The sequence below is a fragment of the Tupaia chinensis genome, unplaced genomic scaffold (assembly GCF_000334495.1).
Source record: "Tupaia chinensis unplaced genomic scaffold, TupChi_1.0 Scaffold000093_1, whole genome shotgun sequence".
NCBI lineage: Eukaryota > Metazoa > Chordata > Mammalia > Scandentia > Tupaiidae > Tupaia > Tupaia belangeri.
Genome location: NW_006159555.1, coordinates 5,791,120 through 5,815,944, shown reverse-complemented (window position 1 = coordinate 5,815,944; position 24,825 = coordinate 5,791,120). Strand labels below are relative to the sequence as shown.

At 36.4% G+C, this 24,825-nt stretch overlaps 1 protein-coding gene across 2 annotated transcripts in view; it reads left to right on the top strand.

Moving 5' to 3' along the window:
• LINGO2 (leucine rich repeat and Ig domain containing 2) overlaps positions 1 to 24,825 on the top strand; it is a 1,055,580-nt gene that overhangs the window by 412,122 nt on the left and 618,633 nt on the right. The window contains exon 1 of one of the 2 annotated variants that reach the window (XM_006143087.1): positions 1,577 to 1,623. The exons of the other annotated variant lie outside the window; for it this stretch is intronic. The gene's annotated coding sequence lies outside the window, so the exon portion shown is untranslated. Of the gene's footprint in view, positions 1 to 1,576; positions 1,624 to 24,825 lie in introns of those variants that run through there. 2 annotated transcript variants of the gene reach the window in all.

Sequence of the window (24,825 nt, the reverse complement as noted above, 5' to 3'; positions counted from 1 at the left end):
GCCGTTTTTCTCTTGCCAATCTTAGTATCTTGTCTTTGTGGTTTTGGTCAATCTGGCTATAATGTGTCTTGGAGAAGATCTACTTGGGTTGATTATATTTGGGGTCCTTTGTATTTTGGGGGACTGGATCTTTGAGTGCCTTTCTAGATTTGGAAGGTTTTCTTTCAGGATTTCATGGAATAGATTACCAATGCCCTTATGAGTCCTTTCACCTTCTGGGATACCAATTATCCAGATGTTGGGATGTTTGATGGTATCTAGTATTTATCATATAGTAGTCTCACTTTTTGGGGCCATTTTATGTCTCTGTGGTGAATTTTTCTTGGCAAGCAATTTTCTCTTCTATGTCTGAGATTCTATTTTCTGTATGATCTAGTCTGCTTTTAATAATTTTAAGGGAGATTTTGACTTCCTGTATTATAGCCTTGGTCTCTAACAATTCCATTTGATTCTTTTGTAAAGTGTGTAATTCTTCTTCTGGATCTTGCAAGAATTTCTTCACCTCCTGGAACTCGTCAGCTGCTTTCTCCTTTTTCTTCTGCAGTTCATTGTCTCTCTTCTCTTCCATCTCTGTTAGCTTTGCCATTATGATGTTGTAAATTCTTTATCAGACATTTTTACATGATTTTCACTGAACTGTCTGTAGACAAAGAGGAGTTATTCTTTTCCCTTGGAGAAGAGGTATTTTCCTGCTTTCCCATAGTTCTTGTGGCCCTGCAGTGATTTCTAGTCATCTGATGGATGGTGTGTTTCTTCCTAATTCTTGAAGTTCAATCTGAACATTCAGGAGCGAGCAGAAAGAGGTGATCTGGGATCTTTGCCATTCCGTTGTGATCACTTCATGCAGCAGATTTAGTAGATATTGAGGAATATGTTAACCCTAATAGTATTTGGATGTTTGGCTATAGTTCCCTTAGACCCGTCACTCAAGCTTGTGGGCTGGAGGTTGAATTATCAGTATGAGGTCTTCATTTCTCTTTTACCCTGAAATCACTAGTTCTCAGGAGCCATGAGGAATTTCTCTTTTTTTTTGTATATCATACATATAATTGTCTCTTTTTTCAGATAATTGTTTGTTAGTGTATAGAAACATAACAGATTTCAAAATGTTGAGATTTTTTTCCTGCAACTTTACACAATTCATTTATTAGTTCTAAAAATATTTTGGTTGAATCTGAAGAGTTTTCTATATATCGGATTCTGTGTGAAAACGTGGAAGGTTTCACTTTTTCCTTTCCAATGTGGGAGGTATTTAATTCTTTTTCTTGCTTCATTGCTCTTGCTAGAATTTAGAGGACCATGCTGAGTGGAAGTGACAAAAGTAGGCACCTTTGTCATGTTCCAGTTCTTAGAGGAAATGCTTTCAGCTTTTTACACGTGATTACATTCATCCTGAGTTTATCAAATGTGGCTTTCATTCTGTTGAGGTACATTTTTTCATATCTGTATGTTGAAAACTTTCATCATAAAAGGATGTTGAATTTTGTGAACTTTCTTTTTGCACTATTTAAATTATATAATCAGAAAGAAATTTTTAGTTTTCATTTTGTAATGTATCACTTTTGTGGATTTGCATAGGTTGAACTCTTCTTGTATCCCAAGGATGAATTCCATCTGATTGTGGTATGTGCCCCTTCTAATTTACTGTTGATTTTGTTTGGTAGTATTTTGATAAGAGATTTTTATCTATATTTACCAGAGACATTGGCCTCTAATTTTGGGTTCCTATCAATAAAATCTTAATATTAGGTTGTCAGGGAAGTCATGATGTATTTTTTTTTATGTTTTTCTTGTAAAAATGCATCATGACTTTCCTGACTACCTATAGTTACCATAGGACTTAACAAAAAAAAAATTATAGTTTTCACAGTCTATTTTAAACTGGTAATAATAACTTTGATAACACAAAAGTTCTACATTTTTAATCCCACTCCAGTATTTTATGTTGATAGTTGTATCTTTCTACATATTGTATACCTAATAAAATTATTTCAGCTATAGTTATTTTTAATGTTGGTGAGTACATGCATGCACAAAAGCACACACCCACCCAGCTCCACCTCAGAGAGGCCTGGTTACACTGCAGTCCTTTTTCCCCTCCATTTATCCATCCTATCAGGATCCTGGGCATGTACCCACATGTGCCTGGTTTGTTTTCATAAGCTGCTGGGGCCAGGATCTAAACTGTAGTTGACCATGTGGTATCCAGCTTTCTCTGTACAATGCTTAACCACTGTACTACAGGGCCAGCCCCTACCTATTTGTATGTATGTACGTATTTTAAATTTTGTTGGAAGACGCATGCAATCACCAGAGCAAGAAAGAAGGAAAGGGAGAAAACACTCCCCCTTAGCAGATGGTAATATCACAATCATTTTCCTCCATTTCTCTTTCCAGTTTTTAGATATGCATGAACATATATGCAGTTTGTTTTTCAAGCCACTCGGTCTAAGACTTGAACTGTACAGTCGGCCTTGTGGGATCCAGCCAACTTTCATCTGCTGGCCCTGTAATTATTTTTAAATACTTTTGTCTTAAATTTTATTCTAGAATTATAAATGATTTACATACCACCATTACAATATTACAGTATTCTGAATTTCCCTAAATACTTACCTTTATTTGTGAGTTTTATTTTTCCTATGATTTCATGTTAGTAATTAGCAATCTTTTTCATATTTGAATTCCCTTTTGCCCAGCAGTCTAATATTGAGTAACTCAAATTTAGCTTGTCTATGAAAATATTTATCCATCTAAATTTCTGAAGGATAGCTTTCCTCATAAGTTTTTGGGGGTAGCCTTCCTTTCTTTCTTCCTTCCTTTCTTTCTTTTTTTTCTTTCTCTCTCTCTCTCTCTTTCTTATATTTATGTATTTGCTATTGGACACTTCTCTTGCCAGAGAAAGAGAGAAGGAGAAAGTAAAAAAAGCACCTCCTAAGAGAAGGGTCATGCCACAGTCCCTTCTCTTCTATTCTCTCAGGGTTTAGGACACACATACTCAGTGTATTTTCCAAGCCAGCATGTCCAGGACTTGAACCACGTAGTCAGCCCTATACATGGAACTATGACACCACTGACTGGCTCAGGAAGCTTCATTCTTTCAGGATTTCAAATATATCATTTATTTATCTTGGTCTACAAGGTTTCTGCTGGCAATCTGCTGATAAGCTAATGACTATCTCCTGTATGACAAATTTCTTTTCTATTGCTGCTTTCCAAATTATCCTTTGTCCTTGATTTTTGACAATTATTTAATTAATTAATTTAAAAATGATTCAGTGAAGTCCTCCTTTGGTTTTCTTGGGAAATTTTGAACTCTGTTTATATGAAGGTCTATATCCCTTTTCAGATATGGGATACTTTCAGCCATTATTTCCTTAACTAATCTTACAACCTGTCTTTCTCTCTTTTCCTGCTAACATGCTCATTACCCATGTATTACTTTTATTTACTGTGTCCATAAATCCTGTACACTTTTAAATTTTTCTTTTCTTCCTTCCTTTTTTATTCTACATATAGATAAGTCCAAATGTGCTGTCATTGATTGCCAAATCTGTTCTTCTGCTTTATCAAGTCTGCCCTTAAAGTTATTACATTTGGGACTAGCATGGAGTGTGGTGGGTAAAGAGCTGGACTCCCATATGGTTGACTATGGTTAAAGTTCCAGTCCAGTGTCTTGAAAATCACAGTAGGAGCATGTGAGTATATACCCCAAATACTGAGAGGACAATGAAGGAGAAGGGATTAGAGCATGCCCCCCACCCACCCCTGGAAGGTGATTTCTTACTTTCCCTCGCTCTGTCACTCTCTTTCTCTGGTGAGTGTACATGCCCGGTGGCAAACGAACACACTAACTATTTGTTGCATTTAAAAATTTACTCAGTTTGTTCTTCAGTTTTAAAATTTGTGTTTCTTTTTCTTAAATGTTTCTCTTTATTGAACGTGTTATTTTGTTCATGCATTGTTTTCCTGATGTTGAATTGTCTGTATTCTCATGTAGCTCACTAAGCTTCCCTAAAAATATTTTCAGTCCATTGTAAAGCAATTCGTAGATCTCCATTTGTTTGTGGTCAGTTGCTGGAAAATTAATGTGTTCCTTTGACAGTGTCCTGTTTTCTTGATTTTTGTGCGTTCCTTAAGTCTTGTATTGCTATCTTTGCATTTGAAGAAGCTGTCATCTTCTCCTTACCTCCAAAAGGTACTATGATGTGTGGGTAATTGTCAGAACAGGTGCACTAGGGACTAGCAATTGGCATAATGGCTGTGTCGCTTGACTCCCATGTGGTCGGCCGTGGTTCAAGTTCCCAACCCAGTGGCTTAAACTCATGCCAGGCGCATGTCTGTGCATGCCCAAGATCCTGAGAGGAGAATGGAGGAGAAGGGATTGCAGTGTGTCCATCCCTCCCTCCGGGAGGTGATTTCTCGCTTTCTGTTTCTCTGTCTCTCTGTCTCTCTCTTTCTGGCAAGTGCATACCTCTCTCTTTCTAGCAAGGGCATATTGCCTATTGCAAAAAAAAAAAAAAAAAAAAACTTCTCCAAAAAAAAGAAAAGAAAAAAGAAAAAAAACAGTAAGTGTGCTGTAGGGTAGATGACAGTAGAAAACTGCTATACTTCTGTCTTGTTGATGTCACTCCTACTTCAGTTCCTTCTATTTTCTGTAACTGGCTAGTCTGAAGTAATTCCTCATTCCCTTGAGATTTCTGATTTTTTTTTTTTTTGGTGAGACAGAAAATCAACTTTACTTATTAATGCAGTGAGTAAATTATAGTAAAACTTGTGTTGAAGGCAGCAGTTGGCATAGTGGTTAAAGTGCTGGAATCCCAGTGGCTGACTGCAGTTTAAGTCCCAGACCTGGTGGTTTATTTTCTCATTTTCCTTCACTCTCTTTCTTTGTATCTTTCTCTGGTAAACACTTATGTTCTGTAACAAAACAAAAATAATAAGTAAAATAAAATAAATAATTATTTATTTAAAAAAGAGTAAGATCTGTGTTATCAGGGAATAGGAAACAGATATCTGAATACTTCCCATGTACTTAATAGCTTCCTTTTTAAATGAAAAAAAAATTATTAACAATAAAACTAGCACTAGTTTATAGACAATTTTACAAATCAGCTATGTTTATTGTTTTAACTTAACTCCAGAATAAGGAATTTATGTTTATTCAGTTATAAACTGAACGTTATTTAAAGCTGGATTAGAACCAATACTTTATCGGCTGTTAGTTTTGCACTACTGTTGCTGGTGACTTACAAAAAAGTTAGTAACTTCTTAAGTGCTGGTAACAATGAGCTATCATTTTTTTCTTTTTTTTATAAAAAAATATGCCATTTCTGTATAAGCATCAGGCATTCTATTTTAGGTGTAAGATGTTTTTATTGAAAGAAATGAAGTGATTTTACCCATTTATGTTAAAAGCTGTGCAAAGCATGCCATATTCTTTACTTGTTTATTTGATGCAAACTACTTTCATTTTATTAGCCAATCAACCAGGTTGAAATGTAATTTTTTAGAATTGCACCCCTTGCAGGCAATTCTGAAAATAAAAGTGTCAGCTTATTAAGATTTTTAGGCCTGAAGCATCAATTACCCCATATACAACATCTGAGGGAGTAGTTTTCTGGAATGTTGTAATCTGCACACAAATGTGACATTATATCAGTGGTATAAAGATCACATGGTATTTAGCAATTGAAAAGAGTTAGCTTCAGTGTCTTAGAAGGTGGGGATGTCATGTCACACTGTGGTTATATTCCCAGAAAGTTGTTTCAAACTTGATTTATGGCAAATATTAGTACTTTTCTGACCCTGGGACAGTTACATCAACAGAGCTGTTTAGTAAGCACAGGAAGAGCTATACTCGGATGAAATATTGAAACACTGCCATTCTGATAGAAAAGTAGCTGCAACCCCCAACAGCCCTTCTTCTGATACCTTTTTGGTTCTTTGTAGAACCCCTTGGGTTTTCCCAAGGTTTAAGAACATGAAGTAGGAGCCTTTGGACCCAGCTCTAGTGCTAAGGCCAGCATTCACTCTGATGAGCTGGTGCCATACTATAGACTTTGAGTATCAACTCCTACTCTGATTCTAAGTTTTCTCCTTATAAGTGAAAAAAAAAAATTGACAATACATTGTCTTCTTACAGTTGCAAACAATTACAAAGATAAAAGAAAATTTAAAATAATTATAATTTTCCAATAAAAACTGTATTAAATATCTATAATGCCCAAAGCTTTCAGAGAAAGAAAAAAGAAAAAAAAAAAAAGAACTAAATAGCTCTCTCCTACCTCCTACCTCTAAGTTAATAAGAAAATAACCTTTTTACATAGATTTCTTTAAAGCAGCAGTATGAGAGTTAATGTGTGAATAATATAAACCAAACTCAAAAAGGGCTCAGAAGAAGTGAAGGTCTTTTCTAATTGGAATAGATAAGTGGGGAGTGGAGGATAGGCAAGATGAAATGTCATCTACACCTTGAAGGTTGTATGGGGTTTCAGCATGGGAATGTGCAAGGATAGACAGGAAACCAGACCATTTGCATTTGGTGGGAATAGGGTGTGCCAGAATCTGCACACCACTTTGTGCCATGGGATTTCAGGCAGGTATACCATAGCGATAGGCAATGGAACATTACACAACGATGAACAGTCTGTCATCTCTGTCCAGCACAGTAGCCTCAATTCACAAGTAGATGATGAGAACTTAACCCTAGAACAGTAGAAAAACTGAGTCCTTAGTTTTCTTTTTTAAGGTTTATTATTTATTTCCTTCATGAGTGAGACAGAGATAGACAGAGATAGAGGGATAGCACTCCCAACTGTGATCCAAATCAAAATACTCTGGCTTCCTGTTTACATCAGCCTTCAATCAGTCCCAGATCATGCACAGCAAACTCATTCAGGTCTCTGAACTTGAACTGGGAACTTTCCCATGTGTGGCTACCTAATAAAGCATCATGTTTTACCACTGTACCATCTGCCCCCTTTCATTTTATTTTTATCTAGTTTAAATTTAAATATGTACATCTGGCTATAGGCAACATTATCAGACAGTGCATGCTCATTGGTAGAGCACATGGCTTGTGTTAGCAAGGGAGGTGAGACTTTTTGTTATAATTTCCCATTGAAGTCATAATGTTTAGGTTAAAGAATTTAGGCACACAGGATTGATTGACCCCATACCCCAGTGGTTAAGCTCTTTGCATAGAAAGTTGGATACCACATGACCAATAATAGTTTGAATACTGGCCCAAAAACTTGCAGAAAATATGTGAGGCATATATTCATGAGTGCCCAAAATCCTAACAGGTTGAAGAAATGAAAGAAGGGGATTCTTTTTTTTTTTTTTTTTTTGAGAGGTTTTTTTTTTTTTCACTATAGGACGCATGCGCTCGCCAGACAGACAGAGAGAGACATAGAGCTAGAAAGCGAGAAATCACCCCCCAGGGGGGATGGTCACGCCGCAATCCCTTCTCCTCCATTCTCCTCTCGGGATCTTGGGCACGCACGCACACGCACCCAGCATGAGTTTTAAGCCACCGGGTCCGGGACGCGAACCATGGTCGACTACGTGGGAGTCCAGCGACATAGCCATTACGCTAACTGCTGGTTCCCAAAGAAGGGGGATTCTGATGGGATTCTGCCCCAATGAGAGGTGCTTTTTTATCTCTCTCTCTCTCTTCTCTTTGGTAAGTACATCTACTCTCTGGCAAGTTTTTAAAAAATAATTTGGGAGGCCAGCAGATACCATCGAAATTAAGGTGCTAGACTCCCAGTAGGCCCACTGGGGTTGGATTCACAGACCTGGCAGCTTAAAATTCATGCTGCCAGGTGCATGTGTGCACATACCCCAAATCCCAGGAACAGAATGGAAAAGAAAGGATTGCTGTATGGCCATCCCCCAGGGGGTGATTTCTCACTTTCCCTCTCACACTGTTTCTGCCTCTCTCTAATGAGCATATGTGCCCTATGCCAAAACCTTCCCTCCTCAAAAAAATTTGGACCTACATTTTGTTACAGCAGTGGAGGAAGCAGGAGGAGCTACATGCATTAAGACAGGGTAGTGATGCACATAAAATAGTGATACTATTAGATTCCTCTGGTTTTGGTATGAATAATAAATTGGAGTAGGATGAAGAGATAGGAATCTAGTTAGGAGGAGAAAAGACCTTGATTAAGAGTTGATAACTTATCTAAGATATAGGTAAAAATAAATGGTGCTAGTAAGCCTGGTAAGATGTCACATATAAAATGGATCATTTATTTTAAAGGGACTTAATGAGTTTACCTCGAATTATCTCCTCTTCCTCCATTCATCTATTTTGCGAATCTAGATTTCCTTGTAATTTTCTATATGCAGCTCTAATCTTGGGAGAGTATCCATGATGATGATGATTATTTGTTGAAAGTATGATGGTTCAATAATATCATTGTATTTTCTCTGCATGTGTAAAGCTGTTGCTCTCTGTGTAAACTAACAAAAGAAAATTGTTTAATTATTTTACATCTTTTGCCCCAATTCCTCTTACTTTTCTTTGATTGTTACCATGAAGTGCCTACAATGAACTACTGAACAGTCATAATCTCTCATCAAACAACTATTTGCCATTGTAATAGATTTAAACATTCATGTGCTGACATTGGTTCTGCTCATCAGTGATTCAGTTTATCTGTAGTATGTGTCACTAGATTCATAAAAATCGGCCCTTTGCTGATATGCTTGGCTCGTTGTCATGCCCAGGTAGGAGGGGTCTAGTCATCAAGAAAATGCATTGGCAGAGATACCACACATTGGATGGGGAAGAACTCAGGAGGTGGTGTACTTGGCTCAGCAACAGCATTCTGGGCACTGAGTGTCAGATCAGCAGCCTAGGATGTTAGCCAAAATGTGTGACAGAGCACCATGGTCTCCAAAAGACAGCATTAGATGATATTTCATGAGGACTAATGCCAACCAATCTGAGCAGTCTTGAGTTCTAACAGAGAAAATGCTCATCAATTAAGAGAAGCAGGAAGACAACCAATTGCCAATGTGTACATTTTTTCTCTTTCAAGGATTTGTTCTTTTGCATATTTGCATTTGCATAGAACTATGGAAAACAAAGACAGTTCATCTGAGATTACATGTGTTTCTATTTTTGTAATGCAAGCATTTTCGACTGCATTTTTCCTTGCCAAAATCTGTCTTTAGAGAGAATTATTCTTTTATTGTCCAAAATAGCTTTTAGTCTTAGGCATAAGAACAGAGTTTTATAATTTCTGGTCACTTAATGTGGACACCTTCGTATTCTAGATGTGTTGTTCCAATTGAAAATGTTTTATGCATCCCATTTTAAATTCCCAGAGAGGAGATGATACAGAAAAGTAAACAGGGATAAATCTGGATTTAATTCCTGACTTTCCTCCTTATTAGTTATATGATATTGGTCAATATATTTCACCACACTGAAACTCAGTTTCCTCATCTGTAAAATGAGGATAAGAAATTTACCTTAACAGCTATTAGAATTATTAAATGTAACAACTATGCAAAACACAGGTAAAGTTAGTTTGCTTCTGTCCTGATTTTAAGAATCCAAAAGTCGAGGCCAGCAGGTGGCATGGTGGTTAAGGGTGCTGGACTCCCACATGGCTGACCATAGCTTGAATCCTGGACCTGATGGCTTGCCTTCTCTCTCTCTCTCTCTCAGTCTTTCTCTCTCTCATCAAATTTAAATAAATAAATAAAGTTAAATAAAATGTTAAAAAAAAAAAAGAATCCAAAAGTCACAATTAAAACGGTAGCTGTCTCAGCACTATGGGAGGGAAAGGAATGAAAAAGCACTTTATGAAATCAGAAGGAGGCTCACCTCATTATAAAGACACACTCTTTGGCGACTTTAACATTTTAAACCTTATAACCTCACCAATAACCCTTTTAGCATAGCACAGAAAAGTTTTGTGAAATTTTATCTTTCCATATCTCTGTGAAAGATGTATATTCCTAGTAAAATTTGATTAATGTGAACCAATTTTCTTCTTCTTTTTTTTTTGAAAGTAAGTGGATATTCCTCATTTCCTCTTGAAGAATATTGAATTCTTAGAGGGCATTCATTTTGACTTTATATATTGGAGCTTTGAGATAGTTAGGTGAAATGGTTGTGAAAGTCTCGAGGTCAGAAAAGCTTTAGCTGACAGAATAATTCACCAAAAGAGGAAATAACAATAACTTCTGTTTTCTAATAATTATTGTTCACTACTTGTACTTCTCCTGAGAAGACTTTCCACCACCTGGAAAACTGAAAATCTATACCAATAAGAAGACCAACCAGCTTTGTGCAGTTCATTATGTGGGCATTTTAGGAAACTATTTAACACACCATTTCATGTGTATCCTTCTTGTAGTTCCCTTGAAATCTGTACAGACTACTGTATGTGATCATTTGCTAATGTACCAGAAACGTTTAAAGTAGCTATTGCAGATAATTCACTGAAAAGGACAAGTCTCTCTTAATTAGTTTGCAGTAAAAGGAAAAAAAAAGTAGGTTCAGTGAGTGCAAATTGAGAATTAGACAGCTGGAGATCTGTCTAAGTACATATTAGGTTATATTATGTATTACAAATACGTCTGTCATGCTTCGCACTCACTGTATGGAGTATGTCTTCAGGAATATAAAGTGTAAAACCTTAACCCCCCCATATATTTTCTTTTCACATCTAGTAGCATGTACACACTCACATACATACACATTAAATTTATTAAGCTAATTGCTGATGTATAAAATACATATATTTCTCTATAAGCCAGTTGTAAAAACATGGACAAATTAGAAGTAGTGAACTGGAATTTGTCTTTTAAAAAATAGAAAATGCATGTTTTTTCTTTACTTTTTATTTTTGAGAGATTTTTGCTATAGAGCATGTGCACTCACCAGTCAGACAGAGAGCAGGAAATCACCCCCCAGGGGGGATGGTCAAACTACAGTCCCTTCTCCATTTTCCTTTTGGATGTACATGCACCCAGTATGAGTTTTAAGCCAACAGATCTAGGACTCAAACTATTGTTGACTACCTAGACGTCTAATCATATAACCATTACGCCATCTGGTTGTCACAGATAATGCATGTTTTTCTTAAGAGACTTGGAAAATATACTATTTAGCTATTTCTTTCTTTGTCTTACTTTGGTGACATTGCTTTCTATTTTAAACATCATCAAATTGATTTTATTGATTTATGTGGACTCCTCATTGGAAAATATCACATTTAGTGATACAATAAGAGAGTAAGAGTGATTAAAAACACAGAACTCCCAAACCAACCCATGGTCTGGTGGTTAAGACAATTGGATCTCACATGGGTGATTAAGCTCTTCAAGTCCCAGACTTGGTTGACTTGAAAAGCACACTGGGCACATATGAATGCATGCCCAAAATTCTGAAAGAAGAGAGAACTAAAGGGAGAAGTATGGCATTATCATGCCCTCTGGGAGTTTCTTGCCTTTCTTTTCTGCCTGTCTCTTTCCAGCAAGTGCACCTGCCTCTGGTAAAAATAATTTGAAAAGAAAAAGAAAAGAAGAAAAAGAAAAAGGGAAAAACAGAAAGTGGTAGTTATAATTGAAGCGATTTTTTTAGATAGAGAATGATCGTGAAAGCATGAAAGGTAGTGAGGGAAAAAGACGGGGGTTTTTTTGACAGGATCTTGCCACATTATATACTTCATAATCCTCTTACCTCAGCTTCCCAGTTAGACAGTATGGCAAGCATGAGCAATCATGCTTGACCTGTTTAGCTGGAAAAGATCTGAACCCAGGCCTCTCATGTGACCTCAGCTACTGGGCGTTTATACCCTCCTACTTATGCAACTGTATTGGGTCCACAATTAAGATAGTTTTAATGCTAGAAAGTAGGCAATTAAGATTTTGTGATCTTTCTTTTCTGCTAACAGGAGAGTAAAGAAAGGCAAGAAGCTCTTCGATTTCTATCCCAAAACTTCTTTCTAAAAATTGGGATTTGCCCCCACCCCAGTAATTCTGATGAAAGAGATTAAAACTATGACTTAAAACACAAAATTGGTTTAAAGTTTCTTTTGAACAGTTATATTATTGTATTGCCTCTGTATTACTTCATTTAGACTTCAAATTCTGCAAGCGGTTCTCTACTTCCTGTGGCAAAAGAAGAGAGGTTTATTCTCTAAGAGATAAAACAGAAGTGTTCAGGCATGAGGCCACTAGTACACATAGTCTAGGAACACCAAACTGAGGGATGGGAAGTACACTAACTATAAAACACCTCACCCTGACGGACTCTCTCCTCCCATTCAAATCCCTGGCAGAACCATGGCAGCCAAATTCTATCCAGACAGGAAAATAGGGGAGCCTTCTTTAGGAAATCTTCCCTATCCAAGAAAAAAGACCTAAAGAAAATGACACAAGGGATTTCTCAAGGAGGACCAAATCAACTAGATTACAGTGAAGATGGACGTCAACATATCCACTCCTTTTTATTTAGGACAGATTTTTGTTATAGGGCACATACACTAGCCAGAGACACACAGAGAGAGACAGAGAGACAGGAAGCGAGAAATCATCCCCCAGGGTGGGATGGCCACACCACAATCCCTTCTTCTCCATTCTCCTCTCAGGATCTTGGGCACACATGCACATGCACCCAGCATGAGTTTTAAGCCTGATCCAGGACTTGAACTGCTATAGGCTGTGTGGGAGTCTAGTGATGTAACCACTATGGCATCTGCTGGTCCCTCTACTTTTTTTTTTTTAAGAGAGATTTTTGCTTTAGAGTGCATCTGCTCACTAGAGAGACAGAGTGGTAGAAAGTGAGAAATCACCCCTCTGTTCTCCTCTTGGGATCATGGGAAGGCATGCACACATTCCTGGCATGAGTTTAAGTCACCAGGTCCAAGACTCCCACTGTGATCGATTATATGGGAGTACAGCAACATCCACTCTTAAATACTAGCACAAACCAGGACCAAAAGATTGCATACTGGTTACGTGTTGCTGGACTCCTGCATAGACAACCGTGATTTAAGTCCTGGACCCAGTAGCTTAAAACTCACACTGGGAGCAAATACTCAACTATGTGGAAGCTTAACAACACACTCCTGAATGATTCTACAATCTATTGAAGAAATTAGGTAATGGATGTGAACCATGGTCAGCCACAAGATCTGGCTCTCTTAACCACTGCCATGGGGTTGACCCAATATCTTGGGTCATCTGAAGAGTCATGATATACTTTTCTGTTTTCCTATGGAAAAATGCATAATGACATTTCCAAGGATCCAATAGCATTTTATATTAGTGTAAACCAGTATGATGTGTTACACTAGCAGCAGCCTCCACATCTCATGCATCATTTATTTCTGGGTCTTGATTTAATGTCACGTTGTTTGTTCATCATCGCCTTTCCAGTGGAACAAGATGTGAAGGTGGAAGACAATGATATTATTGATCCTGATGCTGTGTGGGCCTAAACTTATATGTGTTTCGTATTTTAGTTTGTAACAAAAACATTTAAAATGTAAGTTAAAAAATTGTAAAATGAAAAAAAAAACAGAATAAAGATATGAAGAAAGCAAATATCTGTAAAATTATACATCATATTTGTGTTGTAAGTTCAGTGTTATTTCAAAAGAGTCAAAAAGTTATGGAAAAGTTAAAAATTTATGAAGAAATAAATACAGTAAATTTATTATTAAAGATTAAAAAAATAAATTCAGCATGGCCTAAGGGTACAGTCTTTATAGTCTAGTGCATAGTTTTGTTCTAGGCCTTCATATTTTTGACCACACACTCACTGACTCACTCAGAGCAACTTCTACTAGTCCTACAAGTTCCGTTAACAGTAATGACCCTATCCAGATGTAACATTTTAAAAATCTTTTATTAGTATTTGTACTGTACCTTTTCCATGTTAAGATACATTTATGTACACAATTACTTATGACTGTAGTACAGTTTCCTGCATAAGCAGTATGTTAATGTTCTGTACAGATTTGTAGCCCAAGAACAATAAGCTATGCCATATAGCCTAGGTCTGTAGGAGTTATACCGTATAGGTTTGTGTAAGTACACTCCCTGATCTTCACAACAAATAAAATTGCCTATTGAGATATGTCTCAGAATGTCTCTGTAATGGAATGGTGCATGACTACATAGTTCATGTAAGTAGAAAATATTTTAAGAAGAGTTTGATAGATATAAAATTATTTATAATTCTGTGAATGATCAGATTATGTATCTTGCCCATTTTTCTATGGTAGTTTCTGGTCTTCTTTTTTTTTTTTTAAAGTTTTTTTTTGCTATAGGGCATGTGCGCTTGCCAGAAAGACAGAGAGACAGAAAGCGAGAAATCACCCCCCAGGGGGGAAGGTCACGCCGCAATCCCTTATCCTCCATTCTCCTCTCAGGATCTTGGGCACGCACACACACGTGCCCAGCATGAGTTTTAAGCCACCGGGTCCGGGACACGAACCGCAGTCGACTACGTGGGAGTCCAGCGACATAGCCATTACGCTAACTGCTGATTCCCTCCTCTTGGGATCTTGGGCACACATGCATACGCGCCCGGCGTGAGTTTTAAGCCACCAGGTCCGGGATGCAAACCGCAGTCGACTGCATGGGAGTCCAGTGACATAGTCATTATGCTAACTGCTGGTCCCAGTTTCTGGTCTTCTTATGTTAAATTCTAAGAGAAAGGTGGGACTACTTTGGATATTCTATTACTTTATTAAACTTTTTATTCTCTCTCTCTTTTTTTTAATTTGCCAAAGGATGTACATGCTCACTGGAGAGAGACAGAAAGAGATAGAAAGAGGGAAAGTGAGAAAACATCCTACCATGCCTCTCCTGCCTTTCTCCACCTGTTTTAGGATTTGGGGAACATATACACAAGCACCCAGCATGTTTCTCAAACCTCCTGGTCTGGGACTCAAAACACACTGTTGACCATGTGGGATCTAGCCATCTTAACCATGAGTTCATGGGCTTATCTTCAATGTTTAAAATATTAAAATATTAAACATGAAGGACTCTTAATGTTTAAGTTATTAAACATTAAGGGCCAGCCCCTAGCCTTGTTTTTGTATTTATCTCTATACTGGGATATTTTTAGAGATGTCACTTACTCAATGATTTCATTGCCATTGTGTTACTATGAATATTCTTAAAGTCCAGAAATATATGGGGAATACTCTATTGAGTGTTGCTATACTCAGAAGATTTAAATGAATTGAAAACAATTTTTGTCCTCCTATGTATTCATCCTGGATCATTCACTTATTTTCATTTAGAAGCAACTACTAATTTGGTTATTATTATTTTCATGCACACCTTGAAAGTTTTACTACAAGAACATGTCATTCTAAATGATAAGTAACATTAACTCACATAATTTAAATTTCTATCATTGAAATCATGCTGTATGTAATTCTTAAGCAAGAATTTTAAAACTGCAATTTTATATAGCACTTTTGGTGATGCAGGTAGCTTTAGTTCATTTGTTTTTTTCCTAAAGCTTACTTTTTCATTTTGTGAAAACAAAATTGACCCATCTTTCTGTTAATGGACTTTTTGATTTCAACTTTAATTGAAATGACCATTTCAATGCTACTTTTGAAAATGTTTCTCCTAGGGACCAGCAGTTAGCGTAATGGCTATGTCACTGGACTCCCACGTAGTCGACCTCCGTTCGCATCCTGGACCTGGTGGCTTAAAACTCAAGCCGGGCGCATGTGCGTGCGTGCCCAAGATCCTGAGAGGAGTACAGAGGAGAAGGGATTGCGGCGTGGCCATCCCCCCTGGGGGGGTGATTTCTCGCTTTCTGTCTCTCTCTGTCTGTCTGGCGAGCACACACACCCTATAGCAAAAACCTCTCAAAAAAAATAAATGAATAAATGTTTCTCCTACAGACTTTTAAGAGTTTGTCTAGCTATGGAAAGTTTTAATAGATCTTGCTAGTTTTGTCTGTAATGAGTTTTTTGGGTTTTTTTTTGGTTTTATTTTTCCAGTTTACATTTCAAACAACATTGTATGACCCCTGTTGCTACCTATTTGGCCATTTATTGATATCATCCTTTGAGATTTTTCTTGATGATACAGAATAGAATGTTTTGTGTTTTAATTTTACTTTTCCTACTACTAGTGATAGTTTACTTTTTTAAAAAAAACAATTTATTGATCAATCTGATTATCTTTTCAGATAATTGCCTTTTTATTAATGCTCATTTTTCTTTTTGTTTATGAATCTTTTTCTGATTTTAAAATACATTTTTAAAGAATTATTTTATTTAACTTTGTTTGTTTGTTTGTTTGTTTATTTTGACCAGAGAAGGAAAGAGCTAAAGCAAGAGTGCACGAGTGCATGCAAGAGAAAGGTCGGGGGGGGGGGGGGGGAGAGAAAGAGAGTAAGAAAACAAGCTGCCGGGTCCTGGACTTGAACTGTGGCTGGTCATTTGGGAGTCCAGCATCCTTTACCACCACACCACCCGTTGACCCTGCCTTACTTTATTTTTAAGAGTTCATCATATGTTCAGAATACTAGTTCTTTCTGTATTTTTCAAGTTTTTAGAATGTTTTTTTACCATGTTTTAATTCTAAGAATATTTTAATAAAATTTATGTATCAACTTAGAAACTTACCTGCACTCTTCCCCCATTTAAAAAAAAAGGGCAACATAGAAGACATTAGTTTTAGCTTTGTAAACTTACTGTTAATTCTAGATATGCCAAGCATTTTGTTCTCAGGTTTACATTCTTTCATAAAAACTAAGCTGTTTTCTTTCCCCCTTTCTTTTCTATTTGAGTAATATCCAATTTTCTAGGCTTGAAAAGACATCTGCATAAATTCTTGTTGGTATCATATTTCATTTCTCACAATTGTTTGTCTTTTTAATGATAGGATCTTCTTAATTTCTGTGTCATTTAAAGCAAATGAAAATAATGTATGGTCCTTTTAAAAAGAAAGTGTTCCTCGTCCTTCTAACTAACTAAAGTTGTTTTATATGGATTCATTTTGGTGAAAGTAGCAATTTAGCATTTTCGTTAAAAGCAAAGTTACTGTCTCTAGTTAATGGCAAATTTCTACTGTTGTTTCTGGAGCTTTGATTTTGAGATTTGTATCAGATAAATGGAAATAGAGCATCCTAAAGGCGCTCTTCTCAAATTAAATGTATTTCTTAAATGAAATTACTAAAACTTATTTACTTTTTTAAAAGTTTATCAACTAAAACTTGTGAAAGAAAGAAGGAAGCAAGATAGAAAAAAAAAAGGAAGGTTTTAGGAAATATATATGCCTGTTTTGTACCTTAATTCACATAGAGATTATTGAGGGAAAACACTTGACATTATGTACAGAATAACTAGTAACCACGTAACTCCAGATGCAGGCAACAAGCAGTGGAGTTCAGGAAAAAACAGGGTCATGCTGATTGCCTAAGATTCCCCTTCTCATCTTTCTGTTTTCAAGTAAGACTTCACTTGAAATTATTTGATAGATGTAATTTGCCCCACCAAATTTGCCCAAATTTTCCTGTGGTTTTTGAAATAATTGATGGGGATTGGAGTGTAAGACTTTAAATGCAATCTAGAATGAACACAGGAGTCTTTCAAGGTTTGAAAGCAGAGATTTGGACTCATGATTCTGCTTACCTGTTGAACTGATCTACCAAAGTCATATGTACGTTAAATAAAAACTAAGGACCTGAAAGACTTTTTTTTTTTCCTTTTAACATTTTATTTTAATTGATCAAAATATTTCCCGGGTAGGAGCACCATTGAGTCTACTTTCTTAAAATCCAAATATAAATGAGACCATGATGTATTGTCTTTTTGTGACTGGCTTATTGCACCTAGTATAATGTTCTCCAGGTTTATGTTGTTGCAAATGAAAGGATTTTCTTCTTCTTTTAAGGCTTGAGGGTATTCCTATACATACTCACATTCACACATACCACATATACATATACCATTTTCTTCATTCCTCTATTGATGGTTAGGTTGATTCCATATTTTGACTATTTTGATTAATACTGTAATGAGTATGGAAGTGTAACTATCTCTTTGACATAATGATTTCATGTCTTTTTGGATATAGGCCCAGAAGCATGATTACTGAGTTTTTCTATTTTTCTCAGGGGGAGGGGTAGTGAGAGGAGGGTGGGATGAGGATAAGAAGATGTTGGCCAAGGGAAGAGAGAACGAGGAAGTTCTGGAATCTCTTGAACAGCACAGTGACTATAGTTAATAATAATGAGCTGTATACTTGAAAACTCTTTATAGAGTAGATCTCCAAAGTTCTTCTTGCCCTAAAAAAAAAGTTATGTGAAATGAGAGATATGTTAATTAGCTTGATTTAATCACTTCATATCTATATCAAAGCATCGTGCTATAGTCACAAATACATACAATTTTTTATTTGTGAATATACCTTCATAAAGTTGAAAAAAATAAAAGCACCACTGGATCAATTTGATAGACTAAAATTCTATTTTCACCCTTTCTATGTGCTTAACCTTGAAAATGTTACATAGACCTTAGAGCTTTAGTTTTCTTACGTGTTAAAAGTGAATGATGCTATTTATAGTCCTTATTATGTAGGTCTCTTATGATGAAACAATTAACTAACTTGCGAAAAGTACTTAGAGTAGCATGTCCTATAGAAAACTATGTGATATAGTGTAGTGTGATTCATTTTGGAATCAGATAGGCAAAAGTGGAATTTTGACTCCTCTCCTTGCTACTTAGGACATTGGGAAGGTTACTTATCTTCAACAAATTTCATTTAACCAGTCTTTAAATTACACAGGATTTTATGAAGACTTGTTATACAAAGAGTATACCTAGTACATGGTAGAGAAATCCTTGGAAGATCTCTTAGCATGTCCCTTTTCTTGTTTTGATAAAATACAAATACATAACCTAGCATTTGAGAACCATTTTTTCTTTTCTTTTTTTTAACTCTCCCTTCACCTTCACTGCCCACTCTGCCCTCCCTGTGTTTGAAAAGTAGATAGTTGTTTGATATAGTTAATACCAGCCAGTCCCCTGACTTTTATTCTGTTTGTCTTTTTCTTGTTACTTCCTACACATTGTAATACCTCCACCTCAATCCTAGAATGCTTCTCAGACTTATTTTTGCAGATCCATTGTCTTTGCTTCTGTTCACAAGTTGCAAATTGTTAACTCCCTGGCAGATATGTTCTGTTGGGACAGTCCAATTTTTCTTAATTGAATGAGAATGCCTTTAGGTAGGGTAAGAAATCTACAATGCACTCCCATAACCATTACTCCTTCACATATTTAGGTTTCCTGCATGGCCCCTGAAGTCATTGGGTTTATCACTAGAACTCTTTTTAATTAAAGCTAGCATAAATGAATCACTACCTTGTCTGCCTCCCCTCAATTCAATTAAAATCTTTATTGGCCTCGTTATGCAATCTGACATAAGGCAGAAAAAAAAGTGAGTTTGGGGATAAGACAGAGGGATTTTAATCTCTGCAGCTAATAAGTGCCTATCTTTTAGCAAGACTCCCCTGTTCATCTGAGAAATGCAGAAAATAACTCTCATATGCAAACAACAATTCTTTTAGGGTTGTTTGGATGATGATTTTAAAAGAAAAAAAAAATATATAAAAGAATATATATATATCATAGTTAACAAAGTACCTGGTGCAAAATAAGTAATCTACAGATATCAAGCCTTCTGAGTCTATTTTCTAATTTCATAAGTGAGGAAATTGAAATTAGATGACTACAAATTCTTCCAGCTCAAAAACCGGAGAACCATACAATTCCCGACTACACGGTTTAGAGATATTCTGTTGTGATTTCTTCTCAAAATATACACACACAGGGCCAGAAGATAGTGTAATGGTTACCTCACTTTTATTCTGTTTGTCTTTTTCTTGTTACTTCCTACACATTGTACTACCTCCACCCCAATCCTAGAATGCTTCTCAGACTTATTTTTGCAGATCCATTGTCTTTGCTTCTGTTCACAAGTTGCAAATTGTTAACTCCCTGGCAGATATGTTCTATTGGGACAGTCCAATTTTTCTTAATTGAATGAGAATGCCTTTAGGTAGGGTAAGAAAATAGTGTAATGGTTACCTCACTGAACTCCCACGTAGTCAACCATGGTTCAAGTCCTGAACGCAGCGACTTAAAACTCATGCTGGTGTGTGTGCATGCCATAGATCCCGAGAGGAGACTGGAGGAGAAGGGATTGTGGCATGGTCATCCCCCTGAGTGGTGATTTCTTGCTTTCTGTCTCTCTGTCTGTCCAGCAAGCACATGCACTCTATAGGAAAAGTCTCCCTAAAAAAAAAAAAAAATACAAACACGCAGAGAGAGAATATAGTAGAGTATGCTTTAAAATGTAACAGCATAAGAACTCTCTTTCTGTATATTATATTTTTATAGTCAGTGTACCTCCATATACTGGCTGATGACATTTTAATGCCATACTAATAATGCATTTTGCTACTCTTCTTGCTCTAAAAACTTCTGGCTTTTTTTATGAAGAGGAGAAGAAAAGATAATGGTACAAATATGGGTAGGAGTATTGTCACAGACTCCCTACATTGTTCTTTGCAAAGACTGTTGATTCTTATTGATCAAAGGACTTGTTGGTCGAACATGAGTATAGGAATGAGTGACTGATTACAGACCTTTCAGTACCCCTGGAACATCATTCAGTGTAGTTCATGGGGACTAATGTAGAGGTACTGTTAACCCAGGTTAACCCAGCACCAAGTAACTGGCAGTAAGTCAAGAGAGCTCCCACTACTTAAGATCCATGATTTCCACATACAATTGTTTTTAATTTATGAAGTCTGGATAACAAAGTACATAACTATATTCCATAAAAATGATGTCTTCAAAATCTTGCCATTATGAGCAATTGTTAAAAATCTCTTTTGTTAAAATCCTAATTGTTTTTATGACTTGACAAAATAATCAAGATCATATCAAACTTAAGCATGTTCCTGAGCACCTAACACCCTCCCCCACTCATTCTTATACATGAATAACACATTTGAGATTGATGAAGCAATTTCTTTTTTTTCACATTATTGATTGAAAGCAAGACATACATTCTATTCAAAATGGACATTCTGCATATTTTCAAGCAGTTTTTAATGTCTCTGTACAGAATATTACATAAAAAGCATGTAGATTCATGCTAAATATGCAACATGTAAAGAAATCTTACACACTTATGATCTACATTTTTTGTTAATACATTTTGGTCACTGTTTCTTGGTTTAAAATAAGAAAATCCATAAAAATTCTGAAGCATCTCAAATATGAGTGTTGCTCAATCCCAAGTGGTCTCAGTTAAGTAAATTATTCAGTGCTCTACATAAATGTGTCAGAGTTATTCACAGGGCATAAATGAAGAGATCTAGTGCTTGATAATCCAGAACTGTCTTTCTAATAATGAATAAAATCTTTTAAGACGTTGAAAGAGGGGTAACAAGTAGTCTTTGAAACTTCGTCTTGGTTCCAGGGCTGTACTTTTCTACATTTCGATATAAAGGAGATTTATAAGAATTTGGTTATAAACTAAGTAAAACATAAGTTTGAATAGACATTCATTGGACTGATTAAGTTGTAAGTGGAAAATTCAGAGGCTCGTTAAATCAGCTAGACACTTGCTTACTCCGAAGTCTAATATTCCTCTTTTGTCTTTTTATGCACATGTCATTTCCTGATGTGCTAAAAACACCACTCCTCCCATCATTTGCATTTTAGAAGTTTCTGCTCCTCATCCAAAGATCATCTACCTCAGTGCACTCTGCAAAGGGTTTGTTTTCTCGTATTTGTCCCTGAAGCCCACGTTTCCTCTGGTGCTTTTCTCCTGCTGTTTTCTTTGCCTTACCCTTAGTGTTCCCCTTAGGCTCATTTCAATCTATTTGTAGACAATGTCCTTTTTTTCAGACCCTGAATCACAGGACTTTGTATGTAGCAGGATTTAGTGAAGCTTTAGGGATATTTTTCTCCAAGTGTGGCTCTTTCACCTTCTCACATCAGCATTGCCGAGGTTACAAAAATGTGAACCCCTGAACGAATCACTGCCCTCATGAATGAGAATCTAAAGAGATTATAGCCAAGAATCTGTGTCTTTAAAAAATGCTTTAAATAATACTTACACTAATTAGAACAATTTGAGGGCAGAGGTAAAGTGATGGTAATGGGGGAAGGATCAGTTATATAAATTATGATAAAAAAAAAACCTTTCATTTGATTCTTAAGCATCATTGTCTTGATTTTTGCCTCTGGGAGTATACTGCATTGTAATAGTTTGAGTTGAGTTGAATTTTTTTAATTAAATAGGAATGCCTTCTGGTAAAGTAAGAAATCGGCAATGCACTACAACAACCCTTCATGGTTCCTTTACATATTTAGGTCTTCTACTTGGCACAAGAAACTCTCAAAGGGCCACTTTCTATTTAAGTCTCCATATTAGGCTTGAGAATACGCTGCCCAGATTCTGCCTCAAGGAAGCTCTTACTGTTCCATTGCAAGGAGAGTAAGCAAATAACGTGGAAATGCTAGGTCCATGAGAATCTACCGGATCTGTAAAAGGCAGTCTTGCTCTTCCTCTTTCCTTTCAAGTACCCGGTGGCTGAGTTGAAAAGGAATGGCCATTCCCACCTGTTTCAAGACAGCTTTGGCCGGCAGCACCCAATGCAGTTTCCTAGCTTGAGACTTTGTTGGTCAGCCACAGTGACTCCTTCCCCTTCCTAACCCATCCTATCCCGGGAGTCGATTCTTGATAAAATGTTGCATCAGAAACCCTACCTTAACCTTTGATCCCAGAGAACCCCTCCTACAGCCACCTCAGTCCACGGATTTATTGTAGAGGCTTCTTCTTTCCTTGGCAAACAGATGATGTTTAGGTCCCAGGCTTCTCTCAAGTCACCAAGATATGTTTCCAGTATTTCTTACTTCAGAATACAAAAGATTTTAAATCTTAAATCTAGTCAAGATTCAGCCTGGAAGTATTTTTCTATAGTCAGGAACCCAATCGGTCATCCTATTTCTCTAATACCTAACTGGCCATCTCTTCTCTGTAATGATTTGTGTCGTGCCCAAGGAGATGGAGTCAGCGTTAGTTTTAATGAGCATATTTGTACATTTTGTTTCAAAGAGGTGAGTTGCATATTTATGTTTTTTTCACCGGCTCCATTCCTTTTTTTTTTTTTTTGTACACTTAATGGACATAGTTTTCCAAAACTCTTAATAAATTCTGAAAACTAGATAAGTACACATTTGAATTTTTTCCTTGTGGGGAAAGTTAACCCAGTTATAAAAATCGCCCTTGCTTTTCTATCCATGATGTTTTCATTTTTGCCAATGAATGTTCTATTACTGGATTTTCTGATTACTTAACACATCCCCATAAAGATCTGTTATTTTCACCAAAGCACATAAACATGTGGTATAAACTGTGTCCCTTCTTGAGAGATGTGCTTTTTTACAAAACTCATTGATGATCCAATGGTATTCTCTGTCTTGAAAGATCACAGTATTCATTTCAATATCCCAGAGTAAATTATGTGCTCAACTCCACAGACGTTCGGGACATTACTTTAAATAATAGGATGTAATTGCTTTCTCTTGAGAAGTACTGCATAATTTGAGTTATTTTTCTCTTTCTATCATATAACATCAGTATCAGCAACCACCTTTTTATTATTCCTGTTTTTCTCACTTTGGCATTATCTACTGGTCCTTTCTATTTAAGTGTCTTGAATGTTATTAGAAATGTGTTCAAATAATTTATTCTATCAAGTGTATCAGTGTGGACTTGGTCCTTTTGTAGGAAAATGAAGCCATTAAAGAAATAGAAGATTTTGTTTTTAATGCAACCATGAAAGAAACAAAAGTTAATGAGCATTCAAATCTCAGTCTCATACATTAGGCCAGTGTTCTCCTAGGTAAGAACTTCCAACTCTGATATTTGCAATGACAAGATATAAATAAAGTGGAACATTCTGGGTGGCAAAATATATTTTCCAAAATAAGGAATTTAACTAAATCTTTCAATTTCACACTTGATAAGTAATGATAGAACCCATACATTTTTATTGCTACTGGGTCCTAGTGACTGACATTATTCCTTTATAAACAAACATGTAAAACTGCTACCGAGAGTGATACTGTCAATGATAACATTTCTCTAGATTCTATGGAAGAAAAAGGCAGAAGAATACTGGAAAATAAATAAAGGGAGAGCTCATTATGGGTGTAGCCTTGTAAAAAGAATATGTAAAAGAAATAAAGTTACAGGGACAACAGGTGATATAGTGATTGAGAAGCTGGACTCCCACATGATCAACCACGGTTCGAGTCCCAGACCTGGCAATTTGAGACTAATGCCAGATGCATGTGTGTGCATTCCCAGAATCCCAGGAAGAAAATGGAGAAGGTATTGCACCATGGCCATCTGCCTGGGTGGTGATTTCTTACTTTCCCTCTCACTGTCTCTCCCTGTCTTCTCTCTGGTGGGTACATGTACTCTATGGCAAAAACCTTAAAAAAAAAAAGAAAGAAAGAAAGAAAAGAAAAGAAAAAGAAGAAAGTTAGATTTCTGTGTTTCTAAACTTAAGTATTTTTTTTTCTGAGTTATTTCTTTTTTATTTGAAACCCTCTCCCTCTCAGCCCTACCTCTCTGTCTAGAAGCCCTGACCATTTGGCAGCCTCACTAGAGAAGAGCAAAGGAAGAGAGGGGAAGATGATTCAGACATCCTGTTGATGTATATTCATCTCGTGAAGCCTGTGAGATCTTGTACTGTTTACCAGCTGCTCCTGCACTTGCTGC